The sequence below is a fragment of the Rattus norvegicus genome, chromosome X, assembly GCF_036323735.1.
Source record: "Rattus norvegicus strain BN/NHsdMcwi chromosome X, GRCr8, whole genome shotgun sequence".
Lineage (NCBI taxonomy): Eukaryota > Metazoa > Chordata > Mammalia > Rodentia > Muridae > Rattus > Rattus norvegicus.
The window spans coordinates 136,849,113-136,862,920 of NC_086039.1; the positions used below are offsets into that span (position 1 = coordinate 136,849,113).

Sequence of the window (13,808 nt, forward strand, 5' to 3'; positions counted from 1 at the left end):
AAGAGACAACCTCAGTGACTGAGAAGGATGGGGCTTCACTACTCTTCCTGTGGGCCTTTGGTCCACAGAGAGTTAACAAGATGTCTCTTGTTTCCCCATCAAAGATTCTTCCTTCTTTGGAAGAGGAAGTAAAAAATCAGGCTTTATAGATAGATGGGCTTTTTTTTTTTAAGTAAAAACTAGTTTTTCTCCTTGGCATGCCATCTGAAAAATATAAATTTTAAAATATTTCTGATAATTAAGGTAGCATGATAGCATTTTGACGGAAAATAAATGACTCGGGGTATCTGGGACAAGTAAATGAGCTGCTCCTTTCTAACTTTGACCCTATGGAGTCCTGGGACGAGGTTCTCACGTGAAGCAGGAACAGGAACACGCATTACAAAATTCATACTTCATTATACATATCTACAGGCTGAAGGAGAAGGAACCAAGGACTAGTGTTCTTTCCGTCTTTCAAGCTTCCTTAAGTAAAAGCTAACTTCGAGAGTTGATAATTATTTTAAATAGAAAAGACAGCACTTTGCTTGGTAAACATAGCATTAAAGATAATGAAGAGGGGGCCTCTTCAGAATTCACCACCACGGTTTTATAGGACTTTGGTCCAAGAAGAACACTTAAGCAGTGGACTCTTCCGTGTGCCCCTGGCAAGCTTAGTCAGGTTCAGCATCTACCAAATGATTGACTACTGCCTTATGGCATCGTTCTTTTCTTTCTGCATTTTAACGGGTTTGAATGGCAAGGTCAACCAGGGGATGAAGGAATTTGAAATGGAACTTCTGGCATTTTTCAATAGAGAAGGAATTTCAACTCTGCTTTTGGTGACTACTGTGGACAACCCCCCCCCCCCCCACCTTTCAGAACTAGCAGCTGAATTTAGGGTTCTCTGCATGGACTCTACCACTGAGCTATACCAATAGCCCTTGCTTAGAACACTTTAAAGGATATTATGAGCAGTACACTTCAAAGAAAGCCTAACCAGCAAGACACTGACTGAATCATTATCTTGTTGGAATCCTCTACTAAACAGTCTTTTAGCAAAATCCAGTCACTTTGCTTCTATTATGTTGGTATTGGCAGACATTATACCAATTTTAGTCTAGTAAATTCCATATATACTTACACAGGATTTTAGAGCAGTAATACTTTCTGCCTGGTTGACTCTAAGCCTAAGAAATATTTTTGACTTAACATTTGCCTAAACTAACCTTTACAAAAATACGTTATTTATCATTTGCCTAAACCAACCTTAACATTTGACTTTCAGTCCCTAAGCTAAGAACTGGTTCATTTGGGAGCTTTTGACTTTTGATTAATTTTACTTCTCTGAAGTATGAGTAGGATTGCGGGTTGACTACAAATATAATCATTTCCTTTTGAGACAGTAACTCTTTTATCATTTCTTATTATTTAATTTGAAACCACACCAACCATTTCTCCTGCCTGATCTGCTTATGAATCCATTCTAGAGATAGGCCCTTTGATTTCCCCAAAAAGCTTATTAGAATTTAAATGCAAGCTCTGGGAAGAGAACTATGTAGCTAAGTCCACCCAATGTATACTAGGTATTGGGGAGAGCTAGATCTTATGCTATTTGGCTAGGTACATGTTGGTGAAGTTGGTAGTAAATTCATTGCTTCCTTGGGACTCTCTGATGGCTATGGGGTACACACACATTTTGCTTGTTTCTGAGACTTAAGTACTTGGCTGGTTATCCTATCTGGTATCTTTCCCCATCTCCCACAATGATTTGGGGATGATGGTGGTGCTAGAATGGCAGGAATAAGAGAATGCAAGTGTGGGAGGAGAAAAGGAAAACATACATAACAAATTACAGTCAACATACATCTATGGCTCCACCTTTCTTTGTTTCCATTCACTGAGCTCAATATGGAAGAATGTCTTGACCAGTTCTGACATGGGTTTCTCCACCATCCTCTGAGATTCCTGGCAGTCATACTCTTTGAAGACATAAATTGAGTGCCCTAGTTAGGTGCAACAGGGCGAAAACCAGTATACTCACATCTCAGAGGATGACATTTAGTGTAGACGAAAGGATTTATTAGATGTTTTTGAACACACAGAAGTGCTCAGTATTAGATGCAACATCTTCCTAAGGGGATAAACAAGGAGTGTTGACTTAGAAAGGATTTGGGTGATTATGCAGTCCAGGTCCAATCCCCTGATTTTACAGATGAGGGCAGCAAGTCATTATGGGCAACAGATAGAGCATGTTCCAACCACACAACTGGCTTTTTAGACTTAAATTCTATGAGGAATGCTAGATGTCTGCTGTATCCTTGGAGATCGTATAGGAAATTCAATCCATGTTGGTGAAAAAGAGGCAAAGGGACTTGAGAGCTACAAAAATGAGTTTAAATATGCTACGATGGAAGGAGGTTCTCCTTTGGAATTTTTTTTTTTTTGCCAAACATGACAACATCACCAGGAAAGGGGATGACAAGGTGCCTGGGCATAGGTGGGCAAAGGCACCAGAATGTACAGTCTGCCATTAAGAAATAAATGGTTCCCCAGAAGGTTCTGCCTAGTATGTGTGGAAATGTAGTGGACTAAAACTGTTAAATGCAAATTGATTTTGATAACTACTGAGTCTAAATTCAGAGGTGATCTGGGACATGGAGAAGGGAAATCGAGTGTGTGTGTGATGGTCTGTAATTATATACAGGTATAAAATTCCCAAGAACAAAGACAAAAACATATAAAAAAGAAATTATTTTTTGTGTTTGGTCTTTCCTAAGAAGACACACAAATCTAACACACTGTACAAGAGGACTTGTGATTCTTTTTTTTTTTTTTTTTGGTTCTTTTTTTCGGAGCTGGGGACCGAACCCAGGGCCTTGCGCTTCCTAGGTAAGCGCTCTACCACTGAGCTAAATCCCCAGCCCCGTAGGACTTGTGATTCTTAAGTCATTATTCTTATATCCTTCCAAAGTCTTCATTTTTATCCATTCCTAATGAGCTGGCTAAGTCAATCTGCCAAAATATCTAGTCATTTCCTTTTCTCCCTCCTATTCTTTTCAAACACTTCAGCGAGTCTTAATTATAATGAATCCTTGCATGTGTATTTAATTGAATACAATGATACTTTATTTCATACTTTCCTTACTCTATTTAAAGACTTACTTTAAAATCTCAGATGGCTGCGATTTAATGTTTTTGTTTCTGAAAAGAGGCAGCAATATACATACTGTAAGCATTGGTAAAATTGTCTGCAGCGTCTCCACAAGTTCAAAGTACATTCTAAGATAATCATCTGAAGTGACCGAAAAGAGACAGGCATACCTTCCCCAACACCAGGGAGAGAATGGTCAGAAATTCAGAGGCATAAATATTCATGGCTACACAGATCCCTTGATTAGTGGCAACCACTAAATTTTTTAACGAGTAATGTCAAACTTGGGGGCCACAAGAGTTTAGAGAAGACAAATGTTACTAATCACATCCTTCACTATCCTGATACATGTCCCTGCCTCACCCTACCCCAGCCTAACATCTGTTTCTTTTTCCTAAGCATACAAGCCAGGAATAAAATTTCCTTTCCATTAATTCAACTGGGAAAACTGTTTCTTCGCATGAAGCATTAGGCATTAGCATTTTTATATGGGTCAAACCTGTATATTTAGAAACATTACTTTACTTTTAGAGAACCACACCTAAACACTGTATGGCTCTGTGAAATTTCCCTTTCCAACTCTATGGGAAAGACTTATACATGCCCATTATTCCTCCTGTCTGTTTCACTACATCCCTGTAATTCATAGTGCATTCTTACAACTTTGGCTAGCTGACTGGGAAATGACAAAGAAACAATACTTACAACTGGAATGGTTAGTCTTCTCTCTAGGACTTGGTTTTTCCCAGTGGTACCTTGCATATTCATCTGTCAATGCACTGTGTAACTGTGGTACAACATTCATTCATGAACCAGATCCTCTACTCTGCCAAAGCCTATTTTAAATTCAGTCAAGATCTTGTTCATGGTTAAAGTTTCCAAATACTAGGTTCTGCATTTACTCAATGTGACTCTACCAGCTGACTTACATAACCTATCACAAAGAAATTAATTTGTTGTGTTATGTGGGAACACAACAGACAGCAGTAAATGCTAAATTTCTTTGTTGATAGTGATTAATCTTGAAGCTTTAGATACAGCTCTTCTCTGATAAACTGTGCCCTTAGCACATGGCTTTGTGGAGAAGAGTGGTTCACTGAAGAGATGGGAGGAAATACAGAGGAAGAGATGTCTTGGCGTGGGTGAAATATCTCTGGATGTCCATGTTTACATTGACAGATGTCTACTGCTTTTCAACATTAATTCACATTCCATAAGTGATAAGTAAAAAACTTTCATATTTAAAAAGAAATAAAACATTAAAACATCAACTCCAATTAAGCAAGATATAAAATAAACCTGACTACAGATGAGGACTACTTTAAGGGCCAGAACCTGTGGAAATATGGCTTTGGTCGGTGTGGCTGTTCTACTTAGTTTGTGTCACCAAAGAATTTAGTAAAATGTTCTAAGAGATATTACAAAAAATATTTTTAACTATCGGGAACAAGGTCAAGTATAAAGAATGAAAGAAAATGAACCTGAGTTTGTAAATAAAACAACAGAGGGAATTATGAGAGTTATGTGGAAGACAGAGGGACACATGGAACATGGTGTCATGGAGAAAGCCATTGTATAAGAATTTCAGTTTTCTCATCCATAAAAATAACAATAAAAAGAGGCTGCTTTGATCTGACGAAAGTATCAGGTTGCACGTAAGACCCAATGTAATAAACTCACTAAGTATTTGGGAAATTACAAGTACAATAATTCTACAAGTATCAGTTAATTTTAAAATTGTTTTCTTCCTTACGCATGATTTAACTGAAAGGTCTGGAGAGATGGCTCTGCAGTTAATAGTACTTGATGCTCTTTCAGAGGACCAAAGTTCAGTTCTCCAGCACCCATGGAAAATGGCTCTCAACCACCTGAGCTAGAGCTCAGGGAATCGGACACTCTCTTCAACCTCTTTGGGCACCCATGTATACACATGATATAAAAACACAAATAAAATAAAATTAACTAAGAGTAACAACTTGACATTTGATTATCTCATATTAAATAATAGAACACTTAGAAGACTGATGAAAAAACATGACTCAAATAACAATAGTCACCAACGATACCTAACAGGCAGAAGAACATCTTCCAGGCTATAAAATCAGTATCAACAATTTACAAGTACTTAGAATCATAATGGTTTGCTCTCAGGTAATAATGAAATGACACAGAAAAAAAATCAGTAATGTAAGACAATTTGAGAAATTCATAAGCACTTGAAAGTTGTCATTACTGTTTAAAACGAGCAAAAGGAGAAAAACAAGGGTAATTAGAAAATATTTGGAGAGAATGAGATTATAAGTATAATATGCTATTACTTGTGGGATACAGCAAAAGCGATGTTGAGAGAAAAAATTAGCTATTAACAAAAGAGGGGAAAGATTTAAGATAAATAGCCCACCCTTCTACCTTAAGAAGCTAAACAAGAAGAGACAAATAATCCAAAGCTAGGTGAAGAGAAGAAAGAACACAGATTCAGTTGTATACAGTTTATGTTTAGTAATTATGACGCCCTAGGCTGAATCTCTAGCAGAAGGATTAATGTTAACAACATTAAAGACAAACAAAACAAAGCAAAGGAATAAATAAGCATAATCAGAAAATTGCACATTGCTACTGACTTTCACAGAATTCTGGAAGGCACTGAGATTGGAGCATGAACATTGTACACAGAGAGATTGAAAAGCTTATATAAATTACACAATTCCCTACTAATAAAACTACAGGCATTGACTCAAGGTGGGAAAAAAAGGAAATATCTGAATATTAGTGGAAAGTAAAAAAATTGATTGTGTAACTGAAAAATCTTCCTGCAAAGGGAAACTCAGGAACAGCTATTACCCGTCAAAATTACATCAATTGTTGAACAATACCATATTTATTTCTATAAAAATGATAGACGAAAGAACAATTCCTGTCTTTTTCTACGGAGCCAACATACTAAAACCAAACATTATAAAAAACACAGATCAGTCTTTTGGGAATACAGGGACAAAAATCTTCTAAAAAATTTAGATTTATTAATTTTATGTGTATACATGTTTTGCCTGTATACATGCATAGCCATGTGTGTGCCTGGTGACAGGCAGGGAGGTCAAAGGAGAACATCAGATCCCCTGGAACTGAGAGTTGTGGAGTTGGAAACTACCATGTGGGTGCTAGGAATCGAACCTAGATCTCTGGAAGAGAAGCAAGTCCACATAATTACTGAGCTACCACTTCAGCTCCAAAAGTATGAGTGTTTTAATGAAGATCAAATTTGCTCTTTTTTTTTTTTTTTTTTTTTTTTGCTATTGTTAGTTTTTGTAAGCTCTCTGTAACGGCCACTGCTTACCTATCCTAAAATAATTACACTCTACATATGTCAGTGTTGGCATTAAGAAACCAGGAGTCCTGGCTCAGCGGTTAAGAGCACTGACTGCTCTTCCAGAGGTCCTGAGTTCAATTCCCAGCAATCACATGGTGGCTCACAACCATCTGTAATGAGATCTGATGCCTTCTTCTGGTGTGCATGAAGACAGTGACAGTGTACTCACATAAATTAAATAAATAAATAAATAAATAAATAAATAAATAAATAAATAAATAAATAAAACCAGTAATGCTGTTTACTGGGTTAATGGCTTCTTCCAAGCGAACTAATCAGAACCAGGACAGTGCAATGTAACTATTCCATAACCCAAGAACCTCCGAAGAGAACTATGAAACAAGACACTAGTTTGGTTTGGGTCTTTCACCCTAACTGCTTTATGGCTAATGGATTTGAAGCTAGTAAATGCTATGTGGCCTTAACTACATGCACAGCTCTATATTTATCAGCCACGAGATAATATGACTTCAGAGACTTCCTTCATCTCAGGCACCATGCATTTTATTTCCATTACACTCTAGACAACCTTTCCTATCAAGCCAGCTATTTTCTGGTTTTCATTTAGCTCCACAGTGTTTATATCATTTACAAATAGGATATATCATGCATAGTAAAGCCAGATAATTCTTAATAAAAATTCCCTTCAGAATCGGCTGTAGTACCGATGCAAATCAAAACTACCAAGTCATTTCAGTGGATACATGTGGCTTAATTGTTATATGTTTGCACATAAAACAAAATGTTAGACTACAGTTTACTGTACATGCTTACATGCTGTGAGTCTGATTTATTTCAGGTTTTAAATTTCACACTCAGCTTACGAATTGTATTACCTCTGAGGAATCATATTCTGGCATTCAAATAAAACCCCCGTTATTTGCTGGTCCAATAAACTATAAACAAATTTGACCTAGAGTCACAAATACATTCAGCTCCTGCCTATCAAATTCTAATGCAGTATCACAGTATGCTAGAATGAGTCCCAGATAAGCAGTCATGTATTTTCAGCTCTGTCAGCTTTTGCATCTTGGTAGGACTTTTTTTTAACCTCTCTGGGCCTTTGTTTTCCCTAATGCCCAAAAAGGAAGCTGGGTCGCATAAACCCTAAGTTTTTTTTTTTTTTTCAGTCCTGACAGTATATTGTTGAGAGTCCTCCAAAGAGAAAGGAGGAAATAATTTTGGAATGATTTTGTTTGTTTGTGAGAGTGTTTCTTTGTGTTGGCCTGGCTGTCCTAGAACTTACTCTGTAGATCAGGCTGGCCTTAGTCTCATCTGGGCATCTGTGCCTCCCCAGTGTTGGGATTAGAGTTGTGTGATATCACTACAAGGCTGGATAAGTATTTTCCCCCCATTGGAATACAGAATTATTGGAGGCTTTATTTGGGGGAGAGACAATGTCAGGAAATCAGATTCTAATTTTAGGTTTGACACAGTAAGGCATAACTGCTAATCAAATGTTACTGAAATGCTTACAAGTTGCAGGTCTGGAAAAGCCATTGGAAGGCCTTAGAAAAACAATGGAGAATGTCAGCTGTTTCTCACCTGCTCATGGAGGAAATTCTTGGCTTTTAACCATGTCATTGTCCTCAACTACAGCATACATAAACCTACAAGCAACCTTCCGTTTTGAATTACATATGATAACATCCAACCCAAGTTTTCCTTTTTTGACCTGAATTTTCTCTATCCACATGTTTCTGCACAACATAAAAGTTCTTCCCTGGAAATGCTTGATCTCTGTATTAGAAGGACTAGAGATGGCTTAAAGAAGCCATACAGCTCTTGGATCACATACATATGTGTAACTACAGAATTTAATGGCCTACATTGTCAAAATGCCAGGCTGACCTTGCAAGCAGGCAGAAGAGTTTGGCCGTTGGCAAGCATAGATCTGAGAGATGGTAGGTGGCCGGATGCCCTAAACCTTAGGCATTTGTAAGGATTAACATTCTATCTTTAGAGACACATTTTTTTGCATAAGTGCTAATTAGTGCAGGTATTTCTTTGAAATAAAATGTCTGGTAGAGGGGTAAGACCTTAAATCACCAGAAGTTTATACAGTAACATTTTGTAAAACGTACTCATTAATACATTGTACAAGTTGCATAGTGCATTGGAAACATAGATCCATGGACATACAAGTTGAGAAAATGTTAGATACTACGTGCCTTCTTACAAAGGCATAATGTACGTTATGGTAAGATTCTCTATAAATGAATTATATGTGGCTTAGAGTACTGTTTTTGTTATTTCAGAATATGGAACACACTTAGAAGTTATTTGTGCTACATTGTACGTAGTGCAAAATTCATTATCTTTTAAAAATCTGTTACACTTAAATTTATTTGTTTGGGAGGGCATGTGCTATGGTACATGGTAATAAAGTTCAGAGGACAACTTTTAGAAGTCAGTTCTATACTTCCGCCATGTGGGTGCCAGGGACTGAGCTTCTGTTGGCAGGCTTGACGGCGAGTGCCAAAACTATCTTGACTGTCTTAGCTGTATACCTCAGCAGTGGTAATTATCTTCACACTGTTATACAGCCTATCTCAAGAACTTTTTCATCTTGTAATCTCACCTCTATAGATGAAATGACAACCCATTATTTTCTTCTTCTCAAAAATCCTGTAAGGCACTATTCTTCTTTGTGTTTATATGGGTTTAACCATTCTAGATGCAAGCGGACTAAGGACATTTGATGATGGGCTGACTGTGATGCCTTCAAGATTCACCCATGTTCTAGCAATGTGAAAGAACCATCTTTTTACGTTGTGTAACGCCCCACTGTGTTCTCAACATTGTACTCCTCCATCTGCTGATGGAAACCTTGCTCCTATCTTGGCTATGGAGAATGATGCTCTTATGTGTACAGATGTGCAAATATTCCTAGCTTTTCATTATTTTCAATGTAATAACCGGAAGCATGATTCCTAGACCATATAATGTTATTGTTAACATTATGAGGAAAAACTCGCAGACTGGTTTTCATAATGGCTCTATCATTTTACATCCCTACCAATGGTACAAAGTTTAAACTTTCGCCCTTCCTCATTAACACCAAGACTTTATAATTTGTGTACATAGTTTTTTGCTTTGTTTTAGTAGCCATCATAAGTGGTATGAGGGCCTATTTCATGGTGGTCTTCCAATTAATGATATATTTTTAGCATTTCTTCCTTATGATTTCTGGAGGAATAATTTCAAAAGTCACAGGAATAAAGTCTACGGATGATATTTAATACATGGCTCTGTGGAAAATGGATGATTATAGATCCATTTTCAGGATAGAGGAGTTTTTTTTTTTAAAGATTTATTTTTAATGTATATGAGCACACTGTTGCTGTCTCCAGGCACACCAGAAGAGGGCATCAGATCTCATTACAGATGGTTGTGAGCCACCATGTGGTAGCTGGGATTTGAACTCAGGACCTCTGGAAGAGCAGTCAGTGCTCTTAACCGCTGAGCCATCTCTCTAGCCCGATAGAGGAGCTTTTGTTTAGCTTGTGTACAGTAAAGATTTACTATTTGGGGGCCAACAAGATTGCTCCACAGGTGAAGGGACAGTTGATAAGTCTCCAGAGATGTCTTCTCTCTCACAATTCTTATTGATTCTTTATTTGATTTAGTTGGTGATTTGAATCTCATTGTTTTGTTTTAGGTGATTCGGTACTGCTCACTAAAGTTTACAGAGTTTTAGGGGAAGGCAATAATGCTTCATATTTCTCTTGTATATTATAGTAATAAAGGCCACAGTTGCCAACCCAAACCAAAACATCTAATCTAATAGAGAGAGAGAGAGAGAGAGAGAGAGAGAGAGAGAGAGAGAGACAGAGAGAGAGAGTGTGTCTGTTGAACTGAGTATGTAAGGGAATCTGGAAATTTCACAGACATTAAATATCAAAACATACATTTTTAATGATTTATGAAGTATCTATGACAAAATGTTTTAAAATGTGCCTCTAAATGACACAAAACTGTTATTTCCTTGCCTACTCCCTCAGATAAAATCTCTTTAAAATGTTAGGGGGAACTGAATACAATACATTTTAAACATATTAATATTTTTATTTATATATTTAATTTTAACACTATTTTGACCCACAACTTAGCACATGGTCAATTGAACATTGTTTTGTTGGCCTAAGTAAACTGTTTTCTTCCTAAAATAAATGTCCAATCAGAAGATGCCACCTCATCTATTGGACTTCCTGTTCTCAGCAGCTGTTTTGACTCTGTATTGTTTGCAGATTACAATCAGGTTGTCTCTAATACAGAGATTCAGACATCTGGGCCAGTTCATCTTAATCAGGTTAAGGAGGAAACGCTTCCTGAAAGCTTGCCCTAAAACCATTCCCACTTTATATCCTAAAGGTGCTGCTCTGGGATTTGCTGGAATCCTAAAGCATGACATTTTAAAATGTACCTTCAAGTGTGACCGCTTGCCACAACTCTGGAAAGAATAGATTAGAAAACCCAGTATTAAGACTAAGTACAGTGGACTGGATATATAGTTCAGTGGGAAAACGTTTAGATTTCATCCTCAGCTCCCAAATTAATAAGAAAAAAGGCCCAGGTGTTCTATTTATCGCTTGATTTCATCTGTGTGCAATATCCAATCATAACTTCATGTGTTAAAAGCAGACAATGGACTATGTATCTCATGGAACACCCCTGAAGATTCAATGAGATAATACATACAAAAGCATCTTATAATATCTCACCCCAAGCCGTGTAGTCAGTCTTGCCTCACCTAAATGATTATAGGTGTCCGTGAAGAGGATGGGTAGTGTTACAGTGCTTTAGTTCAAGACAAAGCAAAATAAAACAACCAAACTAACACATAAACAAACACTTCCCCCAAACAAACACAAAAACAGCCAGAAGCTGATGGGTACATCACAGAAGGTAGAGCAAACTATGTCCTGGCACATTCCCATTTTTTCACTTCTATTTCTTTTGTAAACTATAAAATGTCACAAGAACTATTTGAATGGGCATTCCATCGAAGGATATACATATAAGTGGCCAACTGTCTATGAAGAGATTCTTAACATCATCACTCACGAAGACATGGGAACTAAAATCACAGTGAGATACTAGTAAAAGCAGCTGCAAAGTCTAATCAATGAGTAACAACAATCAATATCAAAAAGCATATGGACAAACTAGAACCTCATACATTGCTGGCGTGAAAACAAGATGGTACAACTACTTTGGAAAATACTTGAGGAGTTTCTCAAGAAATTAAGTGCATATTTATCATATGCCCCATCATTATACCCTAAAGGAATCTACCCAAAAGTATTAAAAACATCTGTCTACACAAAGGTTTGTATGGGAATGTTCTTAGCAGCATTATTTACACAAGTCCAAACTGGGAAATAACCCAAATGTCCATCAACTGGTGACTGAACAAAAGCAACGTAGTATAGCTATACAAAGAGTACTATTCAGTAATTAAAAAACAAGGGACAGATACATGTTACAGTACAGGTCAATATTCAACACATTGTGCTAAGTGAAAGAAGCCAAACAGGCACGCACGCACACACGCACTCGCACACACACCACATCTTGTCTAAGTTCATTTATATGAAATGCTCAGAAGAGACAATGTACAGGGACAGCAAAGTAGTGGCTGCACAAGACTGAGGTGGGAGTAGAGAAGGTCTGAAAATAGGTTGAACAAGGTGAACTCGTTAGGGTGCTACAACAAAAGGGAGTGGGCTAATAGTTGCCCAGCTGTGTAGAATTTAGTTAAACTCTTCAGATTGTTCACTTATAATGGGTGACTTTATAAAATGTAAGTTACACTTCAATCAAGTAATTAAAATATCTTTGCCAAAAGGGAGAGCTTATGTTAGTCAATGTGACAAGTGACGAGCTCAAGCCTGGATTAAAATACCAGCCCCCGGAGTCCAACTCAGTAGGAAGCTAGCTCTCTTTTAGCCAGTGATGTCTTCTTTCCAGCTCCAACACTCAACCACCTGTAATTATCCCATTAGCCTGGAGACACATTAGCTACATGAAGCTCAAGTTGACACTTTTAAATAAGACTCAATTACTACTCTTAGGAAATCTCATTCCCATCTCTGTTCCATTTCCTAATGTTTGTGTTATTTCCCCTTCTCCTCAAGAAAACATGCTTACATGTTTTACTTTTTCCCTCTAATAGTATGTTTCAGCTTTTTTTCTCTTGCCTAATTCCACCCCATGGATTCCACAGACAATATTTAATAACAAGGTATCTGGGCCAGGGAGATGGCTCAGCAGGTAAAGTATCTTTTCATTAATTTGACAACCTGAGTTTTATCTCTGAGACCCATGTGGTGGAAGGAGAGATCTGGTGCCCCTCACACAAGTTATCCTCTTAACTCCATAGGTATGCTATGGCACATACAGATGCACAGCACACACACACACACACACACACACACACACACACACACACACACACACACACAATGTATTTTTTAAAAAAAAAGTACAATGTAGCTGTACTGAAACAGTCCTCCTGATTTTGGGAATTAGTAATTTCCAGTATTTTTGTGGAATAGAATATTATTATTTATCTAAGAAGACAGAAGTGAAAATAGAGCACTTATTTGAGTTATCCCATGATGCCTGGAGGTGCCTGGGACAAAGCTAAATGTAGACTACTAAAATATGTAGAGAACAATGCAGTTATATGATGAGGTAAGAAAATGTGTATTTTAAAAGGTTCTTAAGTTTTACAAAGAGAGAGACCCCTAGGCTTTCCAGAATCCCTAAGAATTCTATCCTCTCAGTGTTTAATATACACACCCGCCCTTCATTCATCAAACCACTAATGGCATACCACTTTTCAGTTTCACTGTGCTCTAGAGTAAAACAACTGGAGTTGACTGGCCTGGCTCCAAATCCCTTTGTTTCTTGCACTTGCGAGAGTGAGACCTTAGGCAGATCCAGGAACTGAACTCATTCCTAGTTTTCTGCATTATAACGTCAAGCTAAGTTATGTCCACACCTCACAGGGTTGTGAAAATGAAATGCATTTTGTATGTTTGGAATCTGCAAAGACCCACATATAAAGAGTAGCTATCTCCCTTCCAGCAGACTCTAGAATTCCTTACATGTTGTTCTGAAATTACAAGTCACCTTTCAGAATCACTACCAAGAAAACCCTTTCTGTTTTCATTTCCACATCTCTAATAGTCCTTGTTGATTCCTTGACATACATGGACTTGCATATGACTACTGTTTACTCTGCTGCATACATTAACAGCTATTCTGGACAGTGTTTGAATCTGTTTCATATATTTCAAC

At 37.4% G+C, this 13,808-nt stretch overlaps 1 protein-coding gene across 1 annotated transcript in view; it reads right to left on the reverse strand.

Moving 5' to 3' along the window:
* Positions 1 to 13,808, reverse strand: part of Gpc3 (glypican 3) — a 367,829-nt gene that overhangs the window by 59,343 nt on the left and 294,678 nt on the right. The gene's annotated exons all lie outside the window — the stretch shown is intronic.